Raw genomic sequence first — 12,548 nt, forward strand, 5'->3', positions numbered from 1 at the left:
ATATTGTCAGGTAGAAAAAATGCCATATATGAAATTGCCATTGAAATACTCTGCTGTCAGCCATGGGGACTTGCTGTGTATATGTTGATTGTTCTTTGAAATAGCAGCTTTATCAAGGTGTTGTGTAAAATTAGAATTGGGAGCAGTTGTCTTGGTGTTGCTTCCTTACTAAAACTGTTCTACAATAAAGGAAAGTACTTGGGACTGTGACATCTAAAGTATAATCTAGAGCAGTGGTTCCCAATTAGCTAAGTACCGTGGACAACCTGTTTTTCAAAAACCAGGCTATGATCCCCCTACTTTTGAAAATTCTTGATATCTCTGTGGTAGTTTTTGTTATGTGAATGGTGCCACGGACCCCCTGGATGGGTTATGTGGACCTCCTTGGGTCCATGGACCATCAGTTGGGAAACACTGATCTAGATTATTATTGTTACTTTAAAGATGTCCCAAGTATTTTAAGCAGTTCACAACTGTTAAGCCATGCATATGTTCTTTAGTATTTCTTCATCTTTCAAAGGCAATAGTATCTGTCCATGTAATAGAAAAGGAATGACTGGGTAGAATTTAACTTAAATGTGCTAAGAGAAGGGTTTTCCACTGCAACTTTGTTGGTGGGCAGACTACTGGTGTGTAATTTCAGATCATTTATGGTAGATAATAGAGCAGAGTGTCCTTGCACTAAGGTACCAACAGATAGAAGCTTTTATTATTAAAAAAAGTATTTAAAAAAGTTTATTTAATAGTGATATTTCCAAAGAAGTAGTGCTGTGACTGCTTCAATTTTCAAGATAAAGTGTAGTGAGAATTGAAAAGGTAACCAGAGTTGTACCTTACTTTTCTTTATGCTGGTGCTTAAAATGCAGGGAGGAGGCATGTTTTTTTTTAGTATTATTATTATTATTATTATTATTATTATTATTATTATTATTTATTTTAATAGCCTGCCCTTCATCAAATGATCCTAGATAGGTTACAAAATATAATTAAAATAACTATAAAAAGGTAAAGGGACCCCTGATCATTAGGTCCAGTCACGGACTCTGGGGTTGCGGCGCTCATCTTGCTTTACTGGCCGAGGAAGCCGGCATACAGCTTCCGGGTCATGTGGCCAGCATGACTAAGCTGCTTCTGGAGAACCAGAGCAGCGCATGGAAACGCCATGTACCTTCCCGCTGGAGCGGTACCTATTTATCTACTTGCGCTTTGACGTGCTTTCGAACTGCTAGGTTGGCAAGAGCAGGGACTGAGCAACAGGAGCTCACCCTGTCACGGGGATTCAAACCGCTGACTTTCTGATCGGCAAGCCCTAGGCTCTGTGGGTTAGACCACAGCGCCACCTGCATCCCTATAAATAACTATAGTGTACAATTAAAATTATAATATAAAACAATGAAAACAACCAATATCAAAATAACAAATAGCAGTGCGGTGCAAAGCAATGTAGAATGTATTCTCCAGTGTGAAACAAAAAAATATTAAAAAGAGAACCCTTCTCAGCCTCAGCAAGTCTTTACAAGGTAGAGTTCACTGGAAGTGGAAGTGTACAAAAATAATATGCTAAACCATGGCTCCAGGGTCAGTCAGGCTGATTTAACCAGAAACTACTTCTGGGGTTACCTGGAGTTCAAAGGTTCAGAAATGGGAACAAGTCAGGAGCTCCAGAATGTAGACCAGAGTCTACTATGTGCAAAACAGGTTGCACTGAATCAAAACAGCACTGAATCAAATCTAATTACATTGGAGTGCAGCCCATGGTAGGATAAATTAATTAGATTAGACTCTGCTAGGTGCAAAAGAGATTTTGAAATGCAGCCACACTAGAGCTCTTGATACAACCAGAAATCAGTTTTGTACCTAGCAGAGTCTAATCTAATTAAACCCTACCATCTGCCACACACCATTTTAAGGTTGTTATAAAATGCAGATTTTAATGCTTTCTTTATACCAGCCCTTTCCCTCTGCCATGTTTTACCAACCACCCAGCAGTTGCAGACACTTTCATATTGAGTAAGAAAAGGAAGTACAGCCTCATTAATCTTGGAGTGGGAGTATGGAAGATGCAGTTTGGAGTGACTGGTTTGAGTGGACACTTGATTGAGAAAAAGAAAGGTAGAATTTGAATCAAACTAATGTGAACTGAGATCATTTAGGAAGATAGGGTGGAGAATTACCCTTTCCATCAGCAGGATACATCATGGGGGGTAGGAGTGTTGGCTTCTTTTAATAGCTTTCTCAACCTTACCCTCCTGAATCAGACTGATTACTCCATGGCAGTCTGAATATCCAGCCTGGAAATGGTATTTATCTATCTACACACAGGAAGTCAGGATAACACTTCATGGATCTGATAAAGTAGACTATAGTCCATAAAAGCTAACAAATTTGTTAATTTTCTAAGGATTGTCAATTCTTTTAAGTGTGTTCAAAAGGTCTTTGGCCGAACACTGGTACCTGATATATCCAGGTCTATATCCCTGAAATGTTTAAGTCAGATTTAACATGTGGAAGACAGTTTATTCACACCTGGCAGTTCAAATCTAGAGTTCACTAGGAATTAAAACAGCTTTTGGGAGCCTTTACAACATGCTATTTACATTCCTGTTGCAGAATAACTCTAAAACTGGTTGAACAGGTATTTTAACATTTGCCTGTTAAAGGAAGATTTTGTGGGAAAAATTTTTTTCAAATACTTTTAAAGTTCCTAGCTGTCAGGTTTAAATTTGTGGTGACATGTAGATGAATCTCTCTGAAAGTTTTTGGAATATTTGTGGTCAAAGAGCTAGTTATAACATTTAGCCAAGGAAAAAGGCACTCTTTTCTCCTCTTACAAATTGGATTGTTCTTGTGACTGAACTACAGAGTTTGGCTTGCATAAGCATACATACATGGACATTATATAAATTTCCAATGAGGAATACAGTCCTTTCTGTTATTTCTTCCTAGCACGCCCATACTGAGGCCACACATGTATTTCAAAGTGGGATCTAGTTCAAATTAAGGAAGTCAAACTTCTTGAAACATATTTTATATTTAAAGATGGCATGCATCATTTTGAAGAAATCATTGAGCAAAATGCCAGAATTTTGATGTGTTTAAATGATCCCCCCCCAAACCCCCTGCCCCTGTGTAGTCCTGCTTGGATCCAGAGGGCACTGTGACATCATGATCAACTGATCATTTGAGAATTGTTTATAGTATGCTGGTGGTTAGTCAGAATGGGAACTTTGCTTATAGCACACAGTCCTTGCCTGTGACAGACTTAAAATTCATAGGAATTATAGTTTTTATATATTTCAGTCCTTCTTAATTATAGCATACTTAACATATAAGGTACTTGGTTGTGTTGTCTGACATTTTGGGTGTTGCAGAATTGCCTACGGTCAAATACAATTTATTTAACAATATAAAGTGTTGTGTTATTTCTTTAGGAATGCTTAAAAACTTTGCATGTAGAAAGTCCCAGGTTGAGTCCTTGGCATTTCCAGGTAGAGCTGGGGAAAACTCTGCTATAGACAACACTGAGTTTGAGTTATGAAAAGGCCATGGTAAATAAGTTTTTTTATGACTGCTTGTGGGCCTGAACAGCTAGAGCATGGCCTTGGAAACCATTTAGAGCTTTAAAGGTCAATATAACTGAAAACTGGCAACGAGTATTGCTGGTTATATCTTCCATCCACTTAGCCCTTGCCATTACCCAGACAGAGACATTTTGCAGCCTTATAAATTCCTGAACTGTATTTAAAGGCAGCCCCATGGAAAGCACCTTACAATAGTCAATTCTGAATGTCACCAGAGCATGGGTAACTGAAGCATGTTCCATCTGTTGAGATAGGGTCACACTTGGTGTACCAACCTCAGCTGTTAAAAGGCACTCCTGGAACATTTGCTACCTGAACTCTTTCTTTTATTTTTGAGCCCTGCAGAACTCCCAAACTGTGCACATGTCCTTCGGGGGGAATGCAGGCCTGCCTGAGGCTCATTGCAGATTTCCATGCAGGGCATTTGGTTACCTCACACATAGTACCGCCATATTGTCCAGATTAAGCTTCACCCTCATCTAGCCATCTGTGTTCCATGCACAGTGGCCCTGAATGTTCCTGAAAATCTCACACTTGGTGTAATTTCAGTTTTGGCAGAATATTCTGGCACTCCTATGCTAAACCAAGAGCTTACAAAAATGCTGGGTTGTAATTCAGTTCTATCCTTCAGTTGCAGTTTGTTTAGAATAGCTTGGGCCAGCAAATTGTGACCAGACTGGCTAGTATGCTTTTAAAATGAACACAAATATTATCCTATTCTGCATGCTGTTCTGTATGTTTTCTTTGTTCTGTGCTGCTACTTTTGTCAGCCTTAGTTCTGTATGTTCTGTTTGCACTCCTGTTGCAGGGAGAGATAAAAACATTTGGAGCCTCAAATATTTATATCATTTGAAAAAGAAAATGAAAGGATTATTGTGGGTTTAGAAGTGATGCTATGGATAAATAATGGACTTTATTCCATCAGAGAACTAAAAACTGATTATTAGCTGCCTTAAGGCACTGAGTCTTAAACTTACTGGTTGTAAGAAATAATACATTCTGTAGACTTGATACCAATATTTTAGATAGAAGTATATTCCTTTGGCAGTGTTGTTTGTGACAGTTTCAATCAATAGCTCAGTAATGTCTTACTCTATTGAACCATATCATGTTAACTATGAAACAGATGCTCTCCAAGAGTATATGTTCTATCATTAGCAGCTTTAAATCCAATGGTAGTAGCTATTTTTTATTTTTTTACTTATCATAGCTAATATTAAAAGTTCAGATTAATGAGAAACATTCTTAAGAATGCAGTTATTAATAAGCAACTATATAGTTGCCTTGAGATAAAACCACTTGACACTTATAGTGTCAAAATGGTAAAGATAGTTTTTTTAAAGAATTGGACTTCAAACAGATTTTGCTAATCATGCTGCACATGGGCTTTCATGGTTCTGGAAAACCAAAGAAAATATTCACCTAGGGCTTACGAATACAGGCTGTCGGATGTTCTCTTTGACCTTTGGCTGGAGGATATAGTTGCAAAGGAAATGCTTAACATTCTAGCATCTGGGGTTGAGTCTTCATGTTACTTGGCACAGTTATTTAAACTGGTTTGTACTTCCTCTATTCCATGGCAGCTAAGCCAGATGTTTTGCAAAAAGTAGATATAGCAAATTGGCCAAAAGCAATATGTTTGTGTCTTTGGTCTACAGCTAAGCATAATTAAATAACTTATTACAGGAGAATAGCTTGAGAGAAATTTGGCTTTCTGCAGTTAAGAAATTAAACTTGAAAGTAACATGATTACTACATTCAATTCCACAAGAACTTCAGCAGCATGTTTAAAGCAATATTATGTCTTAATTAGCAGCAGCACAGTGCCCAATATCGCAATAGTGAGCAAGCTTTTGAATTCCCCAGAACTCTTAAAAAGGCAGGATGTTAAAACTGTGTTAGTGTTTAACCAAAAGTAGTGTAGTGGTTTCTCATGTCTGCATCCTGGAATTCAGGATGAGTTTAGCACATATTTATATGATCCTTTTTTGTGCTTCTGTGGATTTGGATTTTCTCCTTATGGGGCAACATGGCTACCTTTTGCTTTTTGTGTACCTTGAAGAATATTTAGCCATTCAAAATTATGGTCCTAAAATGGAGGAAGTGAATTTTATACCATCTAAAAATGGTACCTCAAACCACTACAGATCACTATCTAATTTGGCATAAGTTTGTGCGTGTAAAAAGATAGTTTTAATGCATTGCTTAAATGTGTGAATATTTGCAAGAGAGGCATAAACTTATATATGAAGAACTACATTTGTGGCTTTGTGAATTGGTTATACACCTTGGAGGGAAGAAAGTGTTTCCCAGGATATCTTAAACAATTGAATGGTTTTCATCCACATCAGTTGTAAGAGCCTAAGATTGGACTTTCCAAATGCTGTACAGTGGTACCTCGGGTTACAGATGCTTCAGGTTATGTTATTTCGGGTTGCGCATTGCGCTGAACCCGGAATTACCGGAACAGGTTATTTCCGGGTTTCGACACTTGCGCATGCGCAGAAGCACCGAATCATGACCCGCGCTGCGGGTTGCGAACGTGCCTCCCGCACAGATCACGTTCGCAACCCGAGGTTCCACTGTATTTTAGTAACTTAAACAGGATTTATATAGGATATTTTAAACATACTTATATACTACAATTCACAGTGCAATACACTAATTATAAAGCTGTCTGTAAAGGCAAGTTGTAACTACTCACTTGACAGGGACAAGCACACAGTGTGTTGGAGAGCTTATTCTGAATGCATGTTAGTATGGTAGCCACTGTCTAACAGGTGGTGGTACTGCAAAAAGGTTTTCATATTCAGAGCTTAAAAGTCAGGAAGATATGGAATAAGAATTGCCTCAGGTACATGGGGTCAGGTTGTAAATGGCATTAAAGGTAAATACCATCACCTTGACTTCAGTTGAAAAGCAAATCAGTGATTAGAGGACTTCTTAAAGAACAGGTTTTATTTGCTTACTGTAGTTAACTAAAAAGAACGATAACATATATTCCATATGGTTACTAAAATAGGCAGTAGAAGGAATATATCACTTTTGCAACAATTAGTAAAAGTGAAAGTAGATCCAGTTTACTGCCCCTACTCTTAACCGCTGGGACTTGTTTTGCTCTTACTTTCCTGATTGCTGGCAAAGCAAGCCTGTGTGCAGTACTACATGGCAAAAAGACCATTACCAGACTCCCTTGGCATAGCACTCTTTGTTAAGCTTGCCCTTTTAGTTAGCTTTGTCAGCCTATTAAATTGTTCTCTTTAAATTGTTCTCTTTAAATCAATTGGGGGGAAGTGTGCATTCCTATCATGCTGTTGGTTCTAGAAACAAAACAAGTCATGTGGAAAATAGACTTGTTGAATATATGTTACCATATTTTTGCCAGTTATAATAAGAGAAAGACAGGGGAAACTGTCTATAGGCACAGGAACTGACTATTAAAGTGAGCATATGGCAGTTGTCATAGTACAGGGTTGTGCTGAGTTCTTCAATTTTTCTACCTTATCAAATCTTAAATTTTAGCAACAGCATCTCTTCAGAGTAGTGCAACCAGAGCTATGAAAACACAACTTCTATCGCCACTATTTCGTTGAGAGTTTCCCATACAGTTAATCAAGATCTATCTTTTGATTAGGGTCGATAATTTCTTAGCTTTACAGAGCTGCTAAAATAATAAACTTTTGATCTCCCCTACTATTGATTAAAGAAAAATCAATTGCATAAGGCCAAACAACCTATTACTATGTCTATTTTGTCCCTGAAGCTATGTCCATTTCCAAAGCTTAGGAAGATACAAAAATGCAGACTAGGAATGCTTAGAGTTGGTTGGTTGGCATCCACCAGTCTCAGGAGACAATGGAGGAGTGCGCCCTTCGAGGAGAAGTCAAACTGTTGGAAGGTTAGTGTCTGCTGTGGCTGTAGAGACCAATATGGGGAAGACATGTTTTGTTGCAGCTGGGGCCAGTGACAGTGTCTTCTTGTGCTGCTTCACATTCACCATGGTGTTTCTTTTTTCTGCATTTCTTCCAGTGATCATTCCAAATATTAATTTTTACCACCTCTGATATTGGAGGTGGTACACAGTCATCAGTGAAAGATGTAGTCTATCTGGAGTTCATGGAAGTTGAATAATATCAAGGGCCATAGGTTCTCCACCTCTGATGTAGATAGTTGACATATTCAAACATTAATATTTTGCTTAACAGCAGATGCATATGAGGGGAAGGCATTCAGATTTGTTTAGTTACCATTTGCCAAGAATTGACAGGTGAACTATCTGTTTTATAAAATATTAATAAGAACAATTATACTGTAGTGTTCTCTTAAGTTCTTTACTTTGCAGAGCACTGAACAGAGATCTGTACTGTTAATGCATGGAATGAATTCCCGTTATACCCTTGTACCCCAACCTGTATGTTAATAACTAGAAATCTGCTGCCTGACTGCACAATCCCATGCATGTCTTCTCAGAAGCACGTACTACTGACTTCAGTGGGACGTATTCCCCAGTAGTGTATACTACTGCAGCCTAAAGTTAATTAAAGGCTGCCTGGGCTGAATTCCAAATGTAGATTTCAGCAGTGCTGAGTTTTACTGGTTTTTGTTAGATTTTTTCAGTGGGAGTGGTGAATGCTTGCTTGTTTACTTGCCAAACCTAAGCTTTACACTGTAACATAAAATGTATTTAAAAGTATTATCTATCTATGGATATATCTAATATTGTTCATAAATATACTCAGGTTCTGAATATGGAGCAACAAACTGCTGTGCTCTAAGGTACATAAAATATATATTTTTCAACTGAGGAAAACTAGGAGCAGGAGGGAAACTTGAAACTGAAGCACATAAATATTACGGTAAATAATGGAAAGTATTTGGTTGGCATAGCTGTCATAAGGTCTAGGGAAGTATGGAGTGGCATATCCTCTGGAACGTTAGAAATCTTCCAGGCGCTTTTTGCAACTGGCACGGGTCCAGTTGCGACAGCGTGGAGATCTCTGGTTGCCAGGTTGGCGACTGACATCTCTATCTGGTTGGCCTCTCCAGCTTTCTTAAGCACGTAAGCAGAAGAGCTTATTTATTGCATTTATATCCCACCTTTTTCTCCAAGGAGTAAATAGTTCACCACCACTCCTCAGTTAATCCCTACAACAACGCTGTGATGTAGGTTAAGAGACTGTGACTGGCCCAAGGTCACTCAGTGAGCTTCATGACTGAGTGGGGATTTGAACTTTGATTTCCCAGGTCCTAGTCGTGTGACACTCTAATAACAAATTTCATTGTGGAAAGAATAGTGCCTAGACCATAACCTAGGCTTAAGGTTCCATTTGGCAATTAGCTTCTTTATCTGAGTTTATCACCGGGTTTGTCTCCTGCTACAAATCTAGGCTGAATTGCACCACTCTCCAGGAAGCTGTCTAGCCTAGCATATAGTGGATCCATGCCTTGCTCAACTTAGCCCCAGAATGTCCCATTTCAGAGCCTTCCACTGGCTATTGTGGGAACACCACCAGTGGTAGCTTCTTACCTGTCCGTACTTTCTGTGGATGTGCATGGATCTTTGGCTAGTCCTCTTCTATTAAAGGCTATGGGCAGAAAAAGATTAAAATGTATATACTCTAAAATACCTATTTCAAATCCATTTAAATTATTGAAAAACTAGCAGGTATTGAAAGCACTATCAGCACATTGAGTTGTTTGGAAAGATGTGAAACCGCAGCAGGAACAAGAGCACTGGTATAGTGTGCTCCTAGTGCTCAATCCAAAATGGAGCTATGTTGTATCTTATTGTTGTGCTAGGAGATGGTAGTTGGTATAATCAGTCTTTCCTGTCTCTGCCTCTCCCTGCAGCCCTTGTGAGTAGCATGGGCTATATCACACAGAGCTGCAGTGCAAAAGGGGAATTGCACTGCAGAACCCATTTTGCACTTTGTTATACCAGAAACCTAGAGCTGGTGAAATAGTCTGGATGACAGCTAGAGTGCAAGTAGGGAAAGACATGCTGTGAAGTTGACTGAACATATATGAGAGGATAACCATGCCTACTGTGGGGGGTGAGGGCAGCGAAGCAGGCCGCCTTGTCGATCTCTGTTGCATTCTCAAGTAGCCATCCAGCAGACCTTTCTTGGATTGTCCAGGGCCTGTTAATGTTTTAGATTGTTTGGAAGCTCTAATTTGTGACTTGATTTATAAGGCACTTTGTTGTGGAAACAAGCAACTATACCCTCAATATTGATGCCACATCTATATTTGCTGCAGTCTCCAGCAAATATAGGAAATAGAGGAAACCATCTTAGAATATGCTTTCGCTGATGCGGTCTAATGATATGGACAAGGTGCTTGCCATGATGCAGCCAACAACATGTTCCCTTGCAGCTCTTGGCTTATTAAAACTTCCCAAAGGGAAAGACCAGGTGGATCCAGGATGCAGTCAGTGTGTCATAGTTGGAGGGAGTGGTCCTAGTCACCGTGAAAGAGGTGAGTCAACCACTCATGGAAAGGCACCCCCTAGACCCATTGGTTTGTGACAATTGCCACAGTGTTGCAAAATCTATCGGAGTGGTCATTAGGAAATTTGTGGTGAGATGTGGTCCATATGCTAATGATATTTAGCTCTATTTCTCTGTAACATCAGAATCATGAGAGGCTGTATAAGGCCTGGACTGGACTTGATGTGTGTTGGATGAATGCCAGTAAACTGATGACAGTGCTGTCGGTGTAGTGCTTCCTGAGTTCAGATTATTGTTCAATTTCCTGTTTTGGATGGGGTCATACTCCCCCCTGAAAGGCAAGTTCATGTCTAGGGTTGCTCCTGGATCTATCTCTGTTACTTAAGGCCTAGGTGATATTGGTCTAGGATGGTAAGATAGCCATTTCAGGACTGATAACATGTAGATAGGATAACATGTAGATTGGATTTGCCTTTTTGGTATCTGAATATTTTCATTTTTCAACAAGCCTTCTATTTTTATCTTATCCCATTCCTCCTGACCAGTCCTGCCAATATGTCACCTCAGGACTCATGATAGTCCCAGTTGTTATCTGTATTGGATTTGAAACTGTGTAGATATAGACACACACACACACACACACACACACACACACAGGAATTGTATAATCATTTTGAGATTCTTCAAAGGAAGCGATTCATAAATAAATAAATATAAATAAATAAATAAATAATGAATGAATGAATGAATGAATGAATGAATGCAGGGTGGGGACTTAAGGACCAGGGACTGAAAGCAGCCCTCTAACCCCTTCTATCTCATCCTCAGGATTCTCTCCATGCACAGCCCTCACTGGCCCTGCTAGACATCCTCCTCTAGTAATTTTACTTGGCTGGAATGTGTCCTTGAACTGTGATAATACTTGGGTGGAGGAATGGACAGTGTGTATCTGGCCACACCCACCACTAGTATATGGCACAAAGGAATGTGGCTGTCTGGCAGAAATATGTTTGCATGCCTGGTACAAGGACTTAGGTGTCTAGATGACTTTTCAAAAGCATAGTCTGAAGCAAAAGTACAAGTATGGCTATATACACTCTGGTATGAATTTATAGGTTTGTTGTTAATATGGACTGCAGCATTCTTTCTTTGATTTGTACCCATTAGGGAGCATATCAAGAAGTATATAGAATTGATTCTAAGCATCTCCCTTCTTGCTCATTTCTTATTTCCAAAACCAATGTTGAATGTGTGAGCAGGTATTAGTGACTGATTTATATTTGGTATCTCAGGTAAAAAAGAATTCTATTAAGACTTCTGAATGCCTTTCCTAAGTGTAATAATAATGTTAATATGGGGTGGGGGACAATCCAAAGTCATTTACTGTTCACTTTTGCTGAGGAGAGCTATAGAATAATAAATTACTATTTATTATTATTTATTAAATTTGTATATCACCTATCATCTGACGATCACAGGGTGGTTTGCAATAGAAAAATACAAAATGGGAATACAGAATGCATAACCGCCACAAAAAAACCAATACCCCCCTCCGAATAGTTCTTTCCCTATTTTCTTGTACACCAGCATCACCTGCTGCATCAGGAATGGTGTAGGTAAAAAGTGTGATATGTGTGAATCCTTGTGCCAGATTTCTGCATCCAGAAGCTGGGATCTCCATAAACAGCAACTATTCCTAGATCAAGACCAACACATGTAGTTCTTATCAGACTTTGTGAAAGGTAGCAGCACTATCACCTGTTCAGGGGATAAGGGACCAAATGCAGTTGCCTGTCTCTCCATCAACAGTTAATCAGTACTTCCTGTCAGATCAACAGAAAAATGTAGAAAGTGTATGCAGAAGTGTGCTCTCTCTGTCTCACTCTCTTTATATGTGTGTATCTTGGTTGGCACCAAAACTTCTGGCAATTTACCTCGTTTCCGTTAAGTTTCTTTAATGACTTGTCATTATTTATATTTAATAGTTCCGGGATTTTTAAAGAAATCCTATTCCTACAGCTCTTCCTCTTTTTTTAATAGAGAGCTACAACAAAAAACTAATCAGTTGTAGTCTGAAAGAGTATACACTTGTATATCTGCTTGTTCCAGTGCTCCAGTCATGTTCTTAAACTGTATTCTCTGTAGGCTTTGCACAGATGGCATTTTAGCTTGCAATAGATTGCATATAGTACAAAGGAGATAAGTCAAAATTGTTGTTATGACATTTATGGTGTCTCCAAAGTGATGCACAGGCACACCACACCAACGTCAGACAATCCCCATGCTCATCAAGGCTTCTGGCCCTTCAAATTATTTATACTTTTGAGATTTTTTTGTTGAATTGAGGGGGTTTCAATTTGGATGGGGAGAGTTGTCTTCTTTTTCGGTTTATGTTCATTTGTTTTGAGGTGTATGTAGATGTTTGGGGTGTATGTAGATGTTTTGCCTGATTTTTAAGGTGAGGTTTGACCATCACCTCTTTTTCTCCTGTTTAGGGGCATTTCGTGATGCCCACAAT

At 39.0% G+C, this 12,548-nt stretch overlaps 1 protein-coding gene and 1 long non-coding RNA gene across 3 annotated transcripts in view; both read left to right on the forward strand.

Annotated features, from left to right (window-relative positions):
• Nucleotides 1-12,548, forward strand: part of CRIM1 (cysteine rich transmembrane BMP regulator 1) — a 127,686-nt gene that overhangs the window by 16,953 nt on the left and 98,185 nt on the right. The gene's annotated exons all lie outside the window — the stretch shown is intronic.
• LOC310758319 lies at nt 3,959-11,333 on the forward strand. The gene is made up of 3 exons (XR_014545709.1): nt 3,959-5,579; nt 6,000-8,357; nt 8,469-11,333. It is a non-coding gene; the product is annotated as an uncharacterized lncRNA (long non-coding RNA).

The sequence above is a fragment of the Podarcis filfolensis genome, assembly GCF_964270895.1.
Source record: "Podarcis filfolensis genome assembly, chromosome: 3".
NCBI classification, from domain to species: domain Eukaryota; kingdom Metazoa; phylum Chordata; class Lepidosauria; order Squamata; family Lacertidae; genus Podarcis; species Podarcis filfolensis.